The sequence below is a fragment of the Mytilus californianus genome, unplaced genomic scaffold (genome assembly GCF_021869535.1).
Source record: "Mytilus californianus isolate M0D057914Y unplaced genomic scaffold, xbMytCali1.0.p SCAF_1, whole genome shotgun sequence".
Classification (NCBI taxonomy): Eukaryota; Metazoa; Mollusca; class Bivalvia; order Mytilida; family Mytilidae; genus Mytilus; species Mytilus californianus.
This window is the reverse complement of record NW_026262581.1, coordinates 9609650-9625073: the sequence shown is the minus strand read 5'-3', so window position 1 is coordinate 9625073 and position 15424 is coordinate 9609650. Positions and strand designations below refer to the sequence as shown.

At 33.4% G+C, this 15424-nt stretch overlaps 1 protein-coding gene and 1 long non-coding RNA gene across 9 annotated transcripts in view; one reads left to right on the top strand and one right to left on the bottom strand.

Moving 5' to 3' along the window:
• The first annotated feature begins 8265 nt into the window (after window positions 1-8265).
• LOC127699161 (uncharacterized) overlaps window positions 8266-15424 on the top strand; it is a 66998-nt gene continuing 59839 nt past the window's right edge. For 3 of the 8 annotated variants that reach the window (XM_052202943.1, XM_052202926.1, XM_052202906.1), the window contains exon 1: window positions 13479-13758. The gene's annotated coding sequence lies outside the window, so the exon portion shown is untranslated. Of the gene's footprint in view, window positions 8372-13478; window positions 13759-15424 lie in introns of those variants that run through there. The other 5 variants (XM_052202962.1, XM_052202936.1, XM_052202908.1 and 2 more) reach the window with 4 other exon arrangements.
• On the bottom strand, window positions 8722-11525 carry LOC127699977 (uncharacterized). Its single transcript, XR_007981333.1, has 2 exons — window positions 11281-11525; window positions 8722-10077 (listed from the first exon to the last, which is right to left on the bottom strand). It is a non-coding gene; the product is annotated as an uncharacterized LOC127699977 (long non-coding RNA).

Below are 15424 nucleotides of genomic sequence, written 5' to 3'. Positions count from 1 at the left end.
AACACCAAATGAGTGATCAGCAAAATATTAATCACATACAGCTAACAAATCAACAATCCAGAATTCCTAATCAAGCCAATCCACTAAACATGACTCACCTGGCACCTCCACATTAAAGCCAAATCCCAACAGAGCAAAGTAGAATGAATCATGGCCTTATACAAGCGCCAATGTACCACAACAGCCCGTACCTGGAAATGGCCAAAGCAGCCTCTATTTCACTGGCTATAGAAATATACCAACTGACAGTATCAATACTAAAAGAGGGGCGAAAGATAACAGAGGGACATTCAAACTCATAAATATAAAATAAACTAAACAACGCCATGGAAAAAAAAAAAGACAAACAATAGTACACAAAACACAACATAGAAAACTACTTACATGATGCAAAATGTACATTTATACAGACAACAATATAAGACTTCCCAACCTATACCGCAAACTATATATTACCACCAGGGATATAGTCAAAAACAGACAAATAGAAAGGAGCAAAGTCAAAGAAACAACAATAAAAGATTCCAAGACCAAAGAAAAAGCAAGCCATTAATAGTTAAAACTAAATCAGGCCGAAGAAATTGAAAGACAAAATCAATTACAAGACAAAACAAAACAAAACAGGCTGATAATAACAATGCAGACAAAAAACTAACAGAAGAAGCTGGAATGAACATCAATTTAACTAATTTGGCTGCTTTGATTACCACAAAGAATGATGAAAATAAAACGCATAGAGAAGTAAACCATCAAGTAGAAGTCAGGTCCAGAACTGGTCCTATCACAACGGCTTCTAGTGGGGACGCCCCGCTGGAAGCGGACTACCATCAGAAGTTCCTCTCTCAAAGGGGGGCCAATATTGGTTGTCCCAAGCATCTAAAGGGACTAGTTCAGGCTGATAATCTAGAAACCAAAGAAGATGGGAATAGAAAGAAACCAAATCATTGTTTAGCCAGCGGCCGGTCAAACCAGATAAAAGGGAGGAGATCATTATAGGTACACTCAATGTATAAAATGTAAAATCAAACGCTCTCTATATCAAAAACTTGCTAAGGGATGTACATGTGTTATGTCTTCAAGAACATTGGCTCTTTAATGTGGAAAAGAAAATCATACGTGAAATAACTGGAAATAGCGGATATATAGCTAAAAGCGTTGATGATAATGACGACCCTGATTTCAACGTATCAATGAAAAGAGGATATGTGGAGTAGCCATAGTCTGGGGAAAAAAATAATGAAAATATAAAGGAACTGATAGACGGTGGCAATAGAAAACAAGCCATACATATTCAACAAGGAGATAAACCAATATGTCTAATAAATGTATATACCCCGGTATGTCATCAAATAACAAAAATGCAGATATAGAATACAAAGACACTTTGGCTCAAATTGATGAAATGATAGAGAAATATAAAGATACACACGAAATCATAGTCTGTGGAGAATGAATGTGTCACTTTATAGAAGCTCTACACCTCATGATAAAATTCTACAGACTTTCTGCATGGACAAATGTATAGGAAATACTGAGCAATGCTCACTAAAAGAAACAACAGAATGGTAAATCTAAAGAACAAATTGATTATTTCCTCTTCAAAAGTAACTCGGAAATCTCAAATAAAATCAAACAAATTGATGTCCTTGATACTGACCCACAGAATACCTCGGACCATGTACCTGTTATTCTGACACTGAATTGACAACTGAAAAAAACTAAGGGAAAAAGCAACAACTATTATAGCAAAACCTAAATGAGCTGACTGTGACCACCAAATCTACAAGGAAATCATCAATAAAGATATACCAAACCTCATGCAGAAATCAAGAGGAATCATTGAGCAAGATATGAGAAATCTAGAAAAATTGCTCCATAAAACCGGAGAAGCGGAAATCCCAAAGTATAGAAGAAAAATCAAAAATAAATCCAAGGGAAAGGTCATATGGAACGAACAAATAGAAAAGGCATCAAAACAATCAAAAAATGCATATAAAGTATGGAGGCAAAATGGAGCACCTCAAGAAAGAAGTAATGAGCTCAAAATCAAAATGACAGCTGCGAAAAGGATACTTAGAAAAGCACAAAGATAAGACTATGCCTCCAAGGAGAATCAACAGCTGAAAAAATTATGAAAGCTTCAAATGCAGACACAAAACTTTTCTACACGCTTATAAACATGCAAAGAAAACCCCACTTTCTAATACTAAAATACTGAAACTGAATGATAAGACAGTAGAAGATGGACCAGGCATAATGAACATTTGGAAAGAACAGTGCCAACAACTAGCTACACCAACATTAGAGCAAAACTTTGACACTGAAATGCTAGAGCTTGCAGAAATACAAAACAATATCATAGAAAGCATAGAAAGGGGAAAAGGTCAAGGCATTGATCATGTCATTGTAAAGGAAGTAAATATGGCCATAGAAAAACTTACAGCAGGAAAAGCACCAGATGAGGACGGAATTTCGGCAGAACATATTTAAGGATCACTGTATTTATCAAAGTGAAAACATATAATATTTATATAAATATACATTATTGTCATAATTGTGATTTTTTATTCATACATTTTATTGTAATCAAATCATTGCAATCATTTGTACCACTGACTTTAACTTGATTATTCTGCCTGTAATAGGCATCTGTAATATTTTGACAATATACTATTTGAATTTGAACTATATCAACCTATGCAAATTATACATATTTTTAACTAATGACATTACAAAAATTCATTGAATTATTGGACAAATTCAAGATCCTCCCAGGGGCGGATCCAGGATTTTAGGTTAGGGGGGCGCAAACTTAAATTTTCGCAGAGCGAAACGAGGCGAAAAAATTTTTGAGGTAAAATTATCGAAATATTCTTTATTAAGCTGACGACAACCCATGCTTTGTAAATTTTAGGGGGCGTACGCCCGCCACGCCCCCGCCTGAATCCGCCCCTGCTTCCTCCTTTGACTAAACTCCATTCCATTAATCCGGCATTAGGACCTAAAACTACTACACACAGGAGAGATGAAAAACCTCATGGCTACTCCTCTTTCACAAAATAATCCACCAACTAATTGCAATATCAAATCAAATCAAATCATTTTATTTCCTAATTAAAGGGCCCCTAAGGGCATATCAATTACAAACAAGAAAATAATAAAAAGACAAACATGTATACATCATTTTAGACAAAAACATTCTATATATATATATGTTGTTTGTGTTGTATTTAGACCACTCTACCAACACGTATAAAAATTGCAGTTTTTATCCAAAGTTTGAACGTTGTTTTCAATTTAGACTTGTTTATATTTTTTCGTTTGGGCTTGTATTATATTTGCCTTCGGGTTTATATGATCCGCGGCCGTTCATCCTATTTCGACTCTTCAAAATTCAAGAGTCAATCCCAAATTGAGGTAAATTATATAGCCTTCCAAATACCGTTTCGATTCCTAACTTCACTGAAGAGACATTAATTGTCGAAATCCGGATATGGTGTACAAATTTTAGCACCTCATGTTTGCGGTATACCATCTTTTCCGCAAGTTTATTGTTTTCTGTTTGGTATTAAATTAATAATTAAGATCCATTTTTACATCTGGTGATCCCTTTATTTGGCAATCGCCATGGCAATCAGCAGGGTTTAAGAACATCCGTTGTTCGACCTGCTAGTCAAATGCGTTTTGTTAAAATAGACTTTTTCACTTTTTTGGTCTTTTGGAAAATGTTGTTTGCGCTGTATTTAGACCACTCTCCCAAGAAATTTGTTTTTCATGCACACGCATAAAAATTGCGGTTTTTATCCAACGCAATCATAGGTTATACAAGTCTAAATTGAAAACAACGTTCAAACCTATGATTGCGTTTGATAAAAACCGCAATTTTCGATTTTCGAGTTTAATTCCAAAATTATTACTGCGTTACAAATCATGCACGATGACGGTCACATAGATGAGGATACAATCGGATATTTAAAACCAGAGATAAACATCATTACCTTTCTCCCCAAAGCTGTCAGCCCAAACACTGTACAAAAAGTATCCCGTACAGTCAAGCTCTCAGAGTAAAGCGGATTTGCTCCTCTGAGGAGGCCGTCACTAAACGGTTACAGGAACTTCGCGGATTTTTTGACCAAACGAGGTTATAAGAAATTGGACATAGATAAGGGATTTGCGCGTGCTAATAACAACAGCCGCAATGACCTATTACAGTACAAACAGAAGAGGCGCAGCAAAGTAGTTCCGTTTGTTTTAACATACAATCCCGCCTTTACTAACCTTTCACGTTTGATCCGTGCCAATTGGCAAACTATTGCCAAGCACCAAATATTGGCCAAGATCTTTCCCAATCCTCCTGTCTTAGCTTTTCGGAGACCAGCAAGTCTGAATGACTTATTTGTGAGAGCTGACGTCTCCTCTAATAAAAGCTGTTCCACTGCAGGATGGTGCAAGTCGTGTGGTAACAGACGATGTCTGACTTGCCAACAAATACTGAATACTGTAAACTCAGAAATTATTGCGTGCATTTATTATTGCGATTTTTCAAGAATGGACACAAATGCGAGATTAGTTATTGCGATATCTTGAAAATCTGCATACAGATATATGTAACAAACATCATAATGCGAGTTCTTATTATTGCGATAGTCGACCAGTCGCATTATTCGCATAAATAAAAACCTCGCAATAATTTCTGAATTTACAGTACTCAAACATTTACTTGCCACTCCACCGGGTCTGTGTACACTATATTTTGTAATGTAACTTGCAAAACCCAGAATGTTGTATACCTTCTTCAGTGTCGATGTGGCATGCAGTATATTGGCGAGACAGAACAGCCATTCAACAAACGCATGAATGGTCATCGAAGTGACTACACCTGCAAGCCCGACCTCCCCGTAAGTCGTCATTTGAGATCACCTGGGCACGCCCAAGCTGATCTAAAAAACCTTACAATCACAATCATAGACCACAACGAGGGTTGGTCAAGGGCCGAAAGACTTGCTCGAAAAAGGTTTAGGATAAGAAAGCTAAGGACAGTTTCCCCAGAGGGCATAAATGAAAAAACATAGAATGAGTCACTCATGTTCCCTACCATCACTCATTTTCCACATCATTTGTTTCCAGTTACTCCGGCTTCCTTACTTGACTCTTTTGGAATTTTTTGAATTTTACTAGTTTAAATACCAGGGTTCTTTTCATTTGGTAGGGATGTACAAGTACGCATCCACGTCCAATTATTAACCTTAGCCCAAATTTACTATTATTTTTTCTTTTCATTATAAAACCTCTGTTTGACATATTTTACCAGCTTATATCGATCAGTGCTGCTTTTTGCGAATGTATTTACACGCAGTTGTTGTAACATCTTAACTGACGTCATTTTGGAATTTTAGAGTTGTGCCAGTTCATATCTCTTATTACTATTTTCATTTTAGGCATGTCTTTGAGTAGTTTTTTTTTTGAAATTTTAAAAATTTATTAGCGTCTCTACATATGATGTTCGGGTGAAACTGTTTCACTTTTTTTAATGGATAGAATTCAAGATTGCTATAGTTTAATAATCAGAATAGTTTGATCTGATTCATTTTACATCATACTGATGAAGGATATCTGTTATCCGAAATATTTATAGTTACATTTGTTCGTTTATTGTCATTTTTTGGTGATGTTGTACCCTTTTTTACAACATCACCAAAAAATAATTAAATCATGAACAAATTTTAGATATTTCGGATAACTAATATCCTTCATCAACAAGATGTAAAATGAATCTTATCTTGACATGTGGTAGTCAAACTGAAATAAAAATCTTGAATGCTTTACAAATTATCAATATAATCAATACACTGGTAATTTTTTTCAATATTGATGTTTGGGAGGAGGAATAAATTACTTAAAACTGTAAGAGTCCAAAACGGAAGCCTGAATTACTGGAAACAAGTGATGGTAGGGAAAATGAGTGACACAGTCTATGTTTTTTTCATTTATACCCTCTGGGGAAACTGTCCTAAGCTTTCTTATCCAAAACCTTTCCCGAGCAAGTCTTTCGGCCCTTGACCAACCCTCGTTGTGGTCTATGATAGTGATGGTTAGGTTTTTGAGATCAGATTGGGCGTGCCCAGGTGATCTCAAATGACGACTTACAGGGAGGTCGGGCTTGCAGGTGTAGTCACTTCGATGACCATTCATGCGTTTGTTGAATGGCTGTTCTGTCTCGCCAACATACTGCATGCCACATCGACACTGAAGAAGGTATACAACATTCTGGGTTTTGCAAGTTACATTGCAAAATATAGTGTACACAGACCCGGTGGAGTGGCAAGTAAATGTTTGAGTATTCAGTATTTGTTGGCAAGTCAGACATCGTCTGTTACCACACGACTTGCACCATCCTGCAGTTGAACAGCTTTTATTAGAGGAGACATCAGCTCTCACAAATAAGTCTTTCAGACTTGCTGGTCTCCGAAAAGCTAAGACAGGAGGTTTGGAAAAGATCTTGGATAATTTAGGGTGCTTGGCAATAGTTTGCCAATTGGTATGGATCAAACGTGAAAGGTTAGTAAAGGCGGGTTTGTATGTTAAAACAAACGGAACTATTTTGCTGCGCCTCTTCTGTTTGTATTGTAATAGGTCATTGCGGCTGTTATTGTTAGCACGTGCAAATCCCTTATTTATGTCCCATTTTATAACCTCGTTTGGTCAAAAATCCGCGAAGTTCCTGTAACCGTTTAGTGAAAGCCTCCTCAGAGGAGCATATGATCCGCTTTACTCTGAGAGCTTGACTATAGGGGATACTTTTTGTACAGTGTTTGGGGTGACAGCTGTGGGGAGAAAGGTACTGATGTTTATCTGTAGGTTTACAGTAGAGGTCTGTTGATATGACACCGTCCTTTATAGATGTAGTTGTGTCTAAGAAAGTTATTTTAGATAAAAACCGCAATTTTTATACGTGTGCATGCAAAACAAATTTCTTGTTAGAGGGGTCTAAATACAGCACAAACAACATTTTCCAAAAGACCAAAAAAGTGAAAAAGTGTATTTTAACAAAACGCATTTGACTAACAGGTCGAACAACAAATGTTCTTAAACCCTGCTGACTGCCATTGGCGATTGCCAAATAAACGGATCACCGATGTAATAAATGGATCTTAATTATAAATTAAATACTAGACAGAAAACAATAAACTTGTGGAAAAGATGGTATACCGCAAACAAAAGGTGCAAAGGTTTTTTGTACACCATATCCGTATTTCGACAATAAATGTCTCTTCAGTGATGTTAGGAATCGAAACGATATTTGGAAAGCCATACAATTTACCTCAATTTGGGATAGACTCTCGAATTTTGAGGAGTCAAAATAGGATGAACGGATCATATAAACCCGAAGGCAAAAATAATACAAACGAAAAAATATAAACAAGTCTAAATTGAAAACAATATAATAATTATTACGGTGAGGTGGAATTCCCTGTCATTTATTCATCATCCACACAGGAACTTGTCTTAGAAAATAATGTATCTATGTACCTTAATCTAACTTTCAGGTATAGAGATATGATTTTTTTTCTGAGACAAGTGCTTGTGACCATCCACCAGAACTTCCGGACATCCGATGTTCAGTACTTCAGTACTTTGATTACAAGTGGTCAGATTAATGTTTAATTTTTCACCATAAAAGAGTAGTTTTGACCTTTGTTTATGCTATGCAAATTAATATATTCCTTGTATGCATTGTTAAGCAAGTTTGATGGTGAATATCCCAATATTCCAGAATACTTGATGACACCAGCAAGAAGGACTATAGTTCCATCAAAGACGAGTTGTCAAATTAGAATGAAGTACCATAGATCAGGGGCGGATCCAGCCATTTATAAAAGGGGGGTTCCAACTATATGTCCCCATTCAAGTGCATTGATCGTCAAAAAAAGGGGGGTTCCAACCAACGGATCCCCCCTCCTGGATCCGCCACTGTAGATATTAATTTTATGGCTATTATATCTATATCTATGGAAGTACTGACCAACGAAACCTGGAAATATATTAAACACCTGTACCAGGGACTTTCTACTTTCTAGAACATATGATTTTTTTTAAATGAGCACATTTTGGATGACACAACTTTATTTCAACATATTCGTGTGATGAGTCAATCGACTCTTTACGGATTACCCATGTAGATGTATATAGATATGCCCTTCTTTCGGAAAATCTCTTCTTGTTCTATTTTTAACAAATTGTGGACTTCCTGTTATTTATTTTTAGGTATTGAGGTCAAGTGGGAATTACCTCCTGAAAGGCCCAATGGACATGACGAACGACTAATTCGAAACTAACATATTATAAAGCAAAACCAAACGATCGACTTCAGGTACGTAAATATGTTTATATTATATTTATACAATGAACTAAACATATAAAATGGAGAAATTGCAGACAGTTTAAGGATTTTTTCTTCATTCCTGACACTTGTCACATCATGACAAATGGCAAATGCACATGTTACATAATTTTAAAGATAGCTCTTTTACATATGACTATTTTCCTGGACGAAGTTTGCATTCTTTACTTAATAATTTTACGTGTATTTACAAGAATGTAATTAGGAAATCAGAAGTCCTGTAGGAAGTTTAGACATCTCGCTCTAAAGCAAATTCGGCCCACCTATTCTCGTCCTCGGGCGCAAGACAACATGCCCCACTTTTGACTTAATAATCATGATAATAATAATAATATTTTATTCAATAAAATATCAAGCATATGAGTTAATACAATACTAAATATATACGATACATAAAGACAATACGAACACATACTTTGTAAAATATAATGGCATTTTATGAGTGTAGTATCCTTAAGTGCATGGAAAAAATTTGCTGATATTTTATCAGGGATAACCTATGAAAGCTCTAGAGCTTGTTTCCAGTGGGTCCCTTCATGTAAACGGCTTATAGTTTCGACATACAAAAAATGATAACACACAAATTAATATGACATAAAAACTTCATATAAAATTAATTTAAATAAAAAATAAGCTTAATAATATAAAAAGAAGTCTGATGAACTCACTGCCGCACTATAACTTTTGGTCAAGTACTCTTTGACGCTAATTTTGAAATCCTTTATTTTCTTTATTTTTTTAACATTATTTGGCAACATATTCCAATCTTGTATGCCATTAAAATAAAATGTATCTTTTTGTTGACTCTTTACTGGTGGAACCCAGAAGTTATCACTATTTCGTGTGAAATGATGATGAAAATGTCTCACCTTTGTAAAATTTGTATACATATAATTTGGACAATGGTGGTAATAAATATTATAAACATGGTTTAATCTCAATTGTTTAACACGATTTTCAATATTAACATAACCAATACTATTCATTACATTATGGTCAACTTTTGATCTATATACAGTATTTTTTTATAAATCTAACACATTTGTTTTGTAATACTTGTAACTTATCTTTATATTATTTGCTGACACCAGCATACCATGCAGAACAGGCATAGTCAAAATGACATTGAATTAGAACTGTAACTAAAGTCTTTCTAGATTGTTCTGATAAACATTTGGCCTGTCTGTATAGGAACTTCAATCTTGAATTTATCTTTTGAATAATATTATTTAAAAATTTTCTCCAGAAACAGAATTATCAATATTCAGGCCTAAATACTTCACACAATTTTGCTATGAAATTGTGTGATTATTACAAGTAACGTCGAAGTTACGAATTTTAGACAATTTACGTTTTGACCCAAACAGAATAGTTTCTGTTTTCCCCGAATGAAGTGATAATTTATTATCGATCAGCCATTTGCTGCAAGATTCAAGTTCCTTTAATACAAAAATACATCTTGTTTCCTCCATTGAATAGATATCACGGTATATAGCTACATAGATAAGATACAATTAACAGAGTTATAAATACAATGAACAGATCTTTAAATTACATAATAAGAATGGAGCAAAGATATTATGAAATGAATACAAATTGCTCTTGGCGACACTCCCAGCACAGAAATTGAAATTTAATTGTAATGTTCTGAATATTGCTGTTCCATTTCTTAACTTCTGAAAAAAACATGTTTGATCATTGAAAAGTAATTAATACACAAAGACCTCTTTCATAGTCACAGAATAAGACATAAGTACTGGATCCCACATTTTTTTTCGACATTGCCATCACTTGGCATCCTTCTTCCACTTGGATATGGTGTATCATTGTAATTTTTTTCAAAACAATTCTATGACACTATTGTTATAAAATAAGGGAATGTGGTAGGATTGCCAATGAGACAACTATTCAACAGAGTCCAAATGACATGAATTTATTAGTAACTATAGGTCACAATACTGTACAGCCTTCAACAATGAGCAAAACACATACTGTATAGTCAGCTGTAAAAGGTACAGACACTACAAGATGTGAAAAAATTCAAACAAAAAGAACAATTGTCTGATTTATGACAAAACAATTATAAAAAAACAGATATTTATTACCAACAGCAACCTACGACAACCATTGAATTTCACACTCCTGACTTGAGACAAAAATACCAAATGACCAAAAATATTGGATATAACTGATGGGAGTTACTGCCATTAAATGACTGTTTTTGATGAATTTTTGTGATTTGCCATTTGAAAAATACAAGAGCTAGATAGAAACTGTATACAGCAAAAATGATCAACAGTACAAGGTATACAGAAATGCTTGGATATCCGACACCATTTGTTGATCTCAGCTAGGAGTTATTGCCCTTAAATTACCATTTTGACAAAATTGTTTTCAAATATCAACATGAATGTTGTAGAAAACGAGGAAAGAAAACATTTCTTGATAATGTTGATTGCAAGAAAGATAAAATAGATATCAAATTGCCATATTTTTGCAGGTAGGTGATTTAGCCTATTGTTTAGCATTAAGATCAGATTATGAATGCCAAACAACTATAAAAGGCATTAAACCCAATAAATGTCAATGCATTGTTGGTTTGAACTGAATTTAAGTCTTCAAACTGTGATCCATGTATTATAAATCTGTAACTGCAGAAAGTGGAAGATTGTAGACCTTTGAAATTTAGTCTTAAAACTTTTAATTTAAAACATGAAACAATATGTATAAATTATATCAAAGTCAGACAAAATTTATTCTTAAAAAATAATGGCAAGTTTTAAAATAAAATATCTGAAGTTGACTTAGGATAAAAATAGTACAGTTTAAAAATATTAATAAAAAAAGATTAAAGTATTTCATAGAGGAGTTCAGGTTACCTCTTCTTTTAATGATAAGTCATGGGACCTCTGTGGTTGAGTGATCTTAGCAGATCATCCAGAGTGATCACTAACTTTTCGACTCTGAGGTTGTTAGTTTAAATTAAATCCTGATTGTGACAAGATGTGCAATCACTGCAATGACTCTGATCTTAATTGACAAAGATTGCCAATATTCCTGCTGAAGGTTGTGGTTCTCTCCTGGTACTCTATTTTCCTCTACAAATAAAAAACTGGCCACAATAATATAGCAAAGGACACTGCATGAAAATGCCATTAAACAACAAACAAACAATAAGTCAAGACACCTTCCTTATTTCAGATCAAGCCAAGCTAGGTCACATTTATTAGCTGAATATTCAAATTTGAAATTGTGCCTAATTATTTGAAGAGTGAGAATGCAAGAATATTAGACATCTAAGGCAAGTTATTTTGGTTTACTTCAACAAAACGTTTTCAATACTTTCTCTTTTTTTCAAAAGTAATTTTTTTGTCAGGTGGAAAAAGTTTTCGTTCACTGTATCATTTTGTACTTTTTAGCTTCAAAGAGACCTTTAAAGCCAATATTTTTTTCTGTTTACTTATCATGCTTATATCAAATATCTTTTTCAACAAAATTGTTCTGAAAATGTGTTCCTGAAGTTGCATGGTGGAAAACATTATCTTGTCCCCTCCTTGTTCGACAACCTATGAACTATACAAAACATTGTAGACACAGTTAGGTCATAAATTTAAAAAAATGAAGTAAATAAATGAAAAAAATCATGATTCTTAATTCCTGTAGAATGCATACAATTTGTTAATCTAAACTTTGTTATCAAAGATTGGTGTTTCTAAATTTGAAATAAGTTAGAATTATCTCCCCTTTCTAAGTTTGCTTCATTTTGTATTGGATTCTCAAAATTATTGTGAATAAAGATAAAGTTTATGAATTAGACAATTCTGTATGCTCTCATGTAGATTGTGTACCTGAAATCCTGAAATATTATCTTATCTAAAAATGAAAAGATAGTATTTTGAGGTATTTAAATTTGAAAATTTTGAGTGAGATACCATTTTGATTCCACTGTGATGATCTATACAAACTAAAGATTAGATCACACTTCACCAAATCTTGATAAGTTTCTTTATTGATCTTAAAGCTCAGAGGCAAAAATCTGTATATATGCAATGCATTGAAGTAAAAATATGGAGATGTGGTATGATTGCCAAATTAATGAGACATCTATCCTCCCAAGTTCAAATGAAGTGGATGTAAGCAATTAAACCTATTGCTGCTGTCTTACATGCAAAATACAACATGGATATTAAACACCTTATTAGGTAAACAATGACAAGCTGAGGTCAAGGTCCTAAGTTAAAATACTTCTCTTGATACTGAATGAATCATCAATTAATTTTAAATTATTAAATTTCATGAATTTGGTACACTTGAAAATGTACATGTTATCACCGCTTTAGAGGATTAATCTTTTGGGAATTGTCGAGGATCAAGCTTAGTTCTTCAGTTCAGTTATAAATGTTATTTCTATGGAATGGATTGATCACACTACAAATATTCAAGGTCAGAAGTCAAATGTCAATCACACCAACTGGTACTCAAGGATCAGATGGAGTTTCTAAAGAAATAACACATTTGAAATATCAGGACTCTTTATAGCCCCAGTGTATCCCAAACTCTCTCTGACCGACAAAATGTTAGACAAAAAATCATTCGGTCAGACAGAAATTTTTAGATTTTTTAGTTGAAAATATAGTAGAAAAGGTCAATTTCTTTTTCGGTCAGACAAACCCCCTAAAACAGTTTGGCACAGACTGTAGCCCTACTGGGTAATTGCAGTGACCCAATTTGTATCTTATTCATCTATTAAGTCTTCTTCCTTCCAAGTAACAAAAATATTTACAATTCCAAAATCATTTTCTGTAAATAACTATACCGGAGATATTTACTGGTTAAAACTGTGTAATTAGTTCAGAACTTTGATGCTTTGATAAAATTACTATGGGAAAATTATCAAGACCATTCTCTAAATTGAAAGTCTGAACAAAAAGGTCATACTCATGAAAAGGTAACACAAGGTAAACACCCACAATTTTCTATTTACATGAAAATATTTAAATGATCAAGATACAATATTTTAATAACCTAACCTCGTCTAATAAAAAAAGTTCATTGGAGCACAACTTAAATGAATAAGCACAAAGAAGTTTTGCATGATAGATGGCAATTATTTGATTAAAATAGGATCTCTGATTCATTACATAATTATAGAGCTCTGTGTTTAGTCCTAATCTGTTAATCTTAAACAGAATTTCGTAACTATTATTTTATTCCTTGAACTGGACATGCTAATAAGTGAACTATAATGCAGCTTGTAACATTATCACACAATGTTTTAAATATTGATTCTGGATAATTTTTCTCAGGTAAATGTGTTCGGGATAGCCTAACTTTGTTTGTTATCATCACCATGTTAGGTAAGTTAAGTATACATTTAATATTTATTTATTGAATTCTGGTTATGTTTGTACTATTTGATGGTTGTTTATATTGATGTACAAGAATTTTGTTGGTCCATAAAACTGGATTATAAAGCCAATTTAACAACATTCCAATCGATTTAATATTTGAGTCTTAGTCATGCAGTTAGTGCAGTTCTAGACCATGTCAAGATTATCCTAATGGTTTATCTTGTTTTTTGTTTTATTGTCAGGATATTTAATAATCCTTAAAAATCCTGATGGAATTACTCTTTGTCAAACTTTACTAAAATATTTTGACGATTTAAAATATTAAGAAGGACTAAGTCTTTCCAAGCATTGATTTCCTCACATATACACAAAGTCAATTCATTTTCATTTTGTGCAGTAAAATTGAGAGTTTAAAGACAAAGCCTATTGATTCTATTGGGTATCTTAATACCGTACAACTTAATATGATAATTAGCAAATGTACAGACCATTAGGACACAAAATATTTTTCTTTCATGCTGAGATCTTTTGGCATCTTGTTTGCTGTGTTTTATTTATATAAAAATGCTGTCTTGTTGGTTCGGATATTATTGGTATTATGCACCAAGCTGAGAAAGTGCCAAGCTTCCAGTCTCAACATTAAGGTCAACCCATGAAAAAACTCTGTAATGGATCTGTAGGTAGCCTTTTGCATGGCAAAATACGACCTCTTTTTTTAAAGGATTAAATTTCCAGCCCATCTACCTGATCTTCCGAAAGGGGTTTTCCTATGTAAAAACAAAGATTTGAGGTGTACATATCATAATTTGGATATTGTTGCATTTTCAGCTAGGTCTCTTTTAATGGAAATGACATTTGTTTTTATCATACGTCACATTGAAATGCCACGTTTTGATTGGCTAATAAGAGGGAGATAATTTACTCTATCCCATTGCCCAGTTGAGACAATTTTTTGAATGTCATACACTGGTGCAGACCAATCAAGAATTGATAATTTTAACGACAACAAATAGAATTTACATCAATAATTTTAAAGACAATACTTAAGTTCTACATTTTGGCCTGAGAACTTTTTCATATTTATAGATTGTCAAAATGAAAAATACATCTTGCTTCACTTTTGTTGTTTTTCTAATTACGGTAACGTTGTTATGCACATAAGTCATAGTTAAGTACTTTCAATTTAAATTTTAAAAGTCAATAATGATAGAACATTTAGTATAATGAATTAAATAACTCATAGCTGAGAGGGTGATAGAGCAGATTGGTACCTGTCAGCCTTGGCTTCTTCTCGGTTGACAATGTTTTCTTGGGGTAACAGTCTGCTTTATCACCCTCTCAGCTATGTGTTATTTATATAATGTGCCTTTGTGGCATTTACATCAATTAAAGTGCCTTTCATCATGTCACCATGTTCTTTTGAAATATAAGAAAAAAATGCATACCAGTATTATGCATATATCAGGTTTAAGTGACTCCAGTTACTGAAAGAATTTTTGCCAAATTGGCATTCATAAATTCTTTAGCCTCTTATTCATTGCAACTGAGTTTTGAAAAATTATATTGTAAAGTTTTTTGTAGTTAAAGTTATTTTATGCAATTTAAAAAGTTGTTATTATAAATATGGTAGATATACTTATGTCACACATGTGTAGGTTATAAAACTGCATTT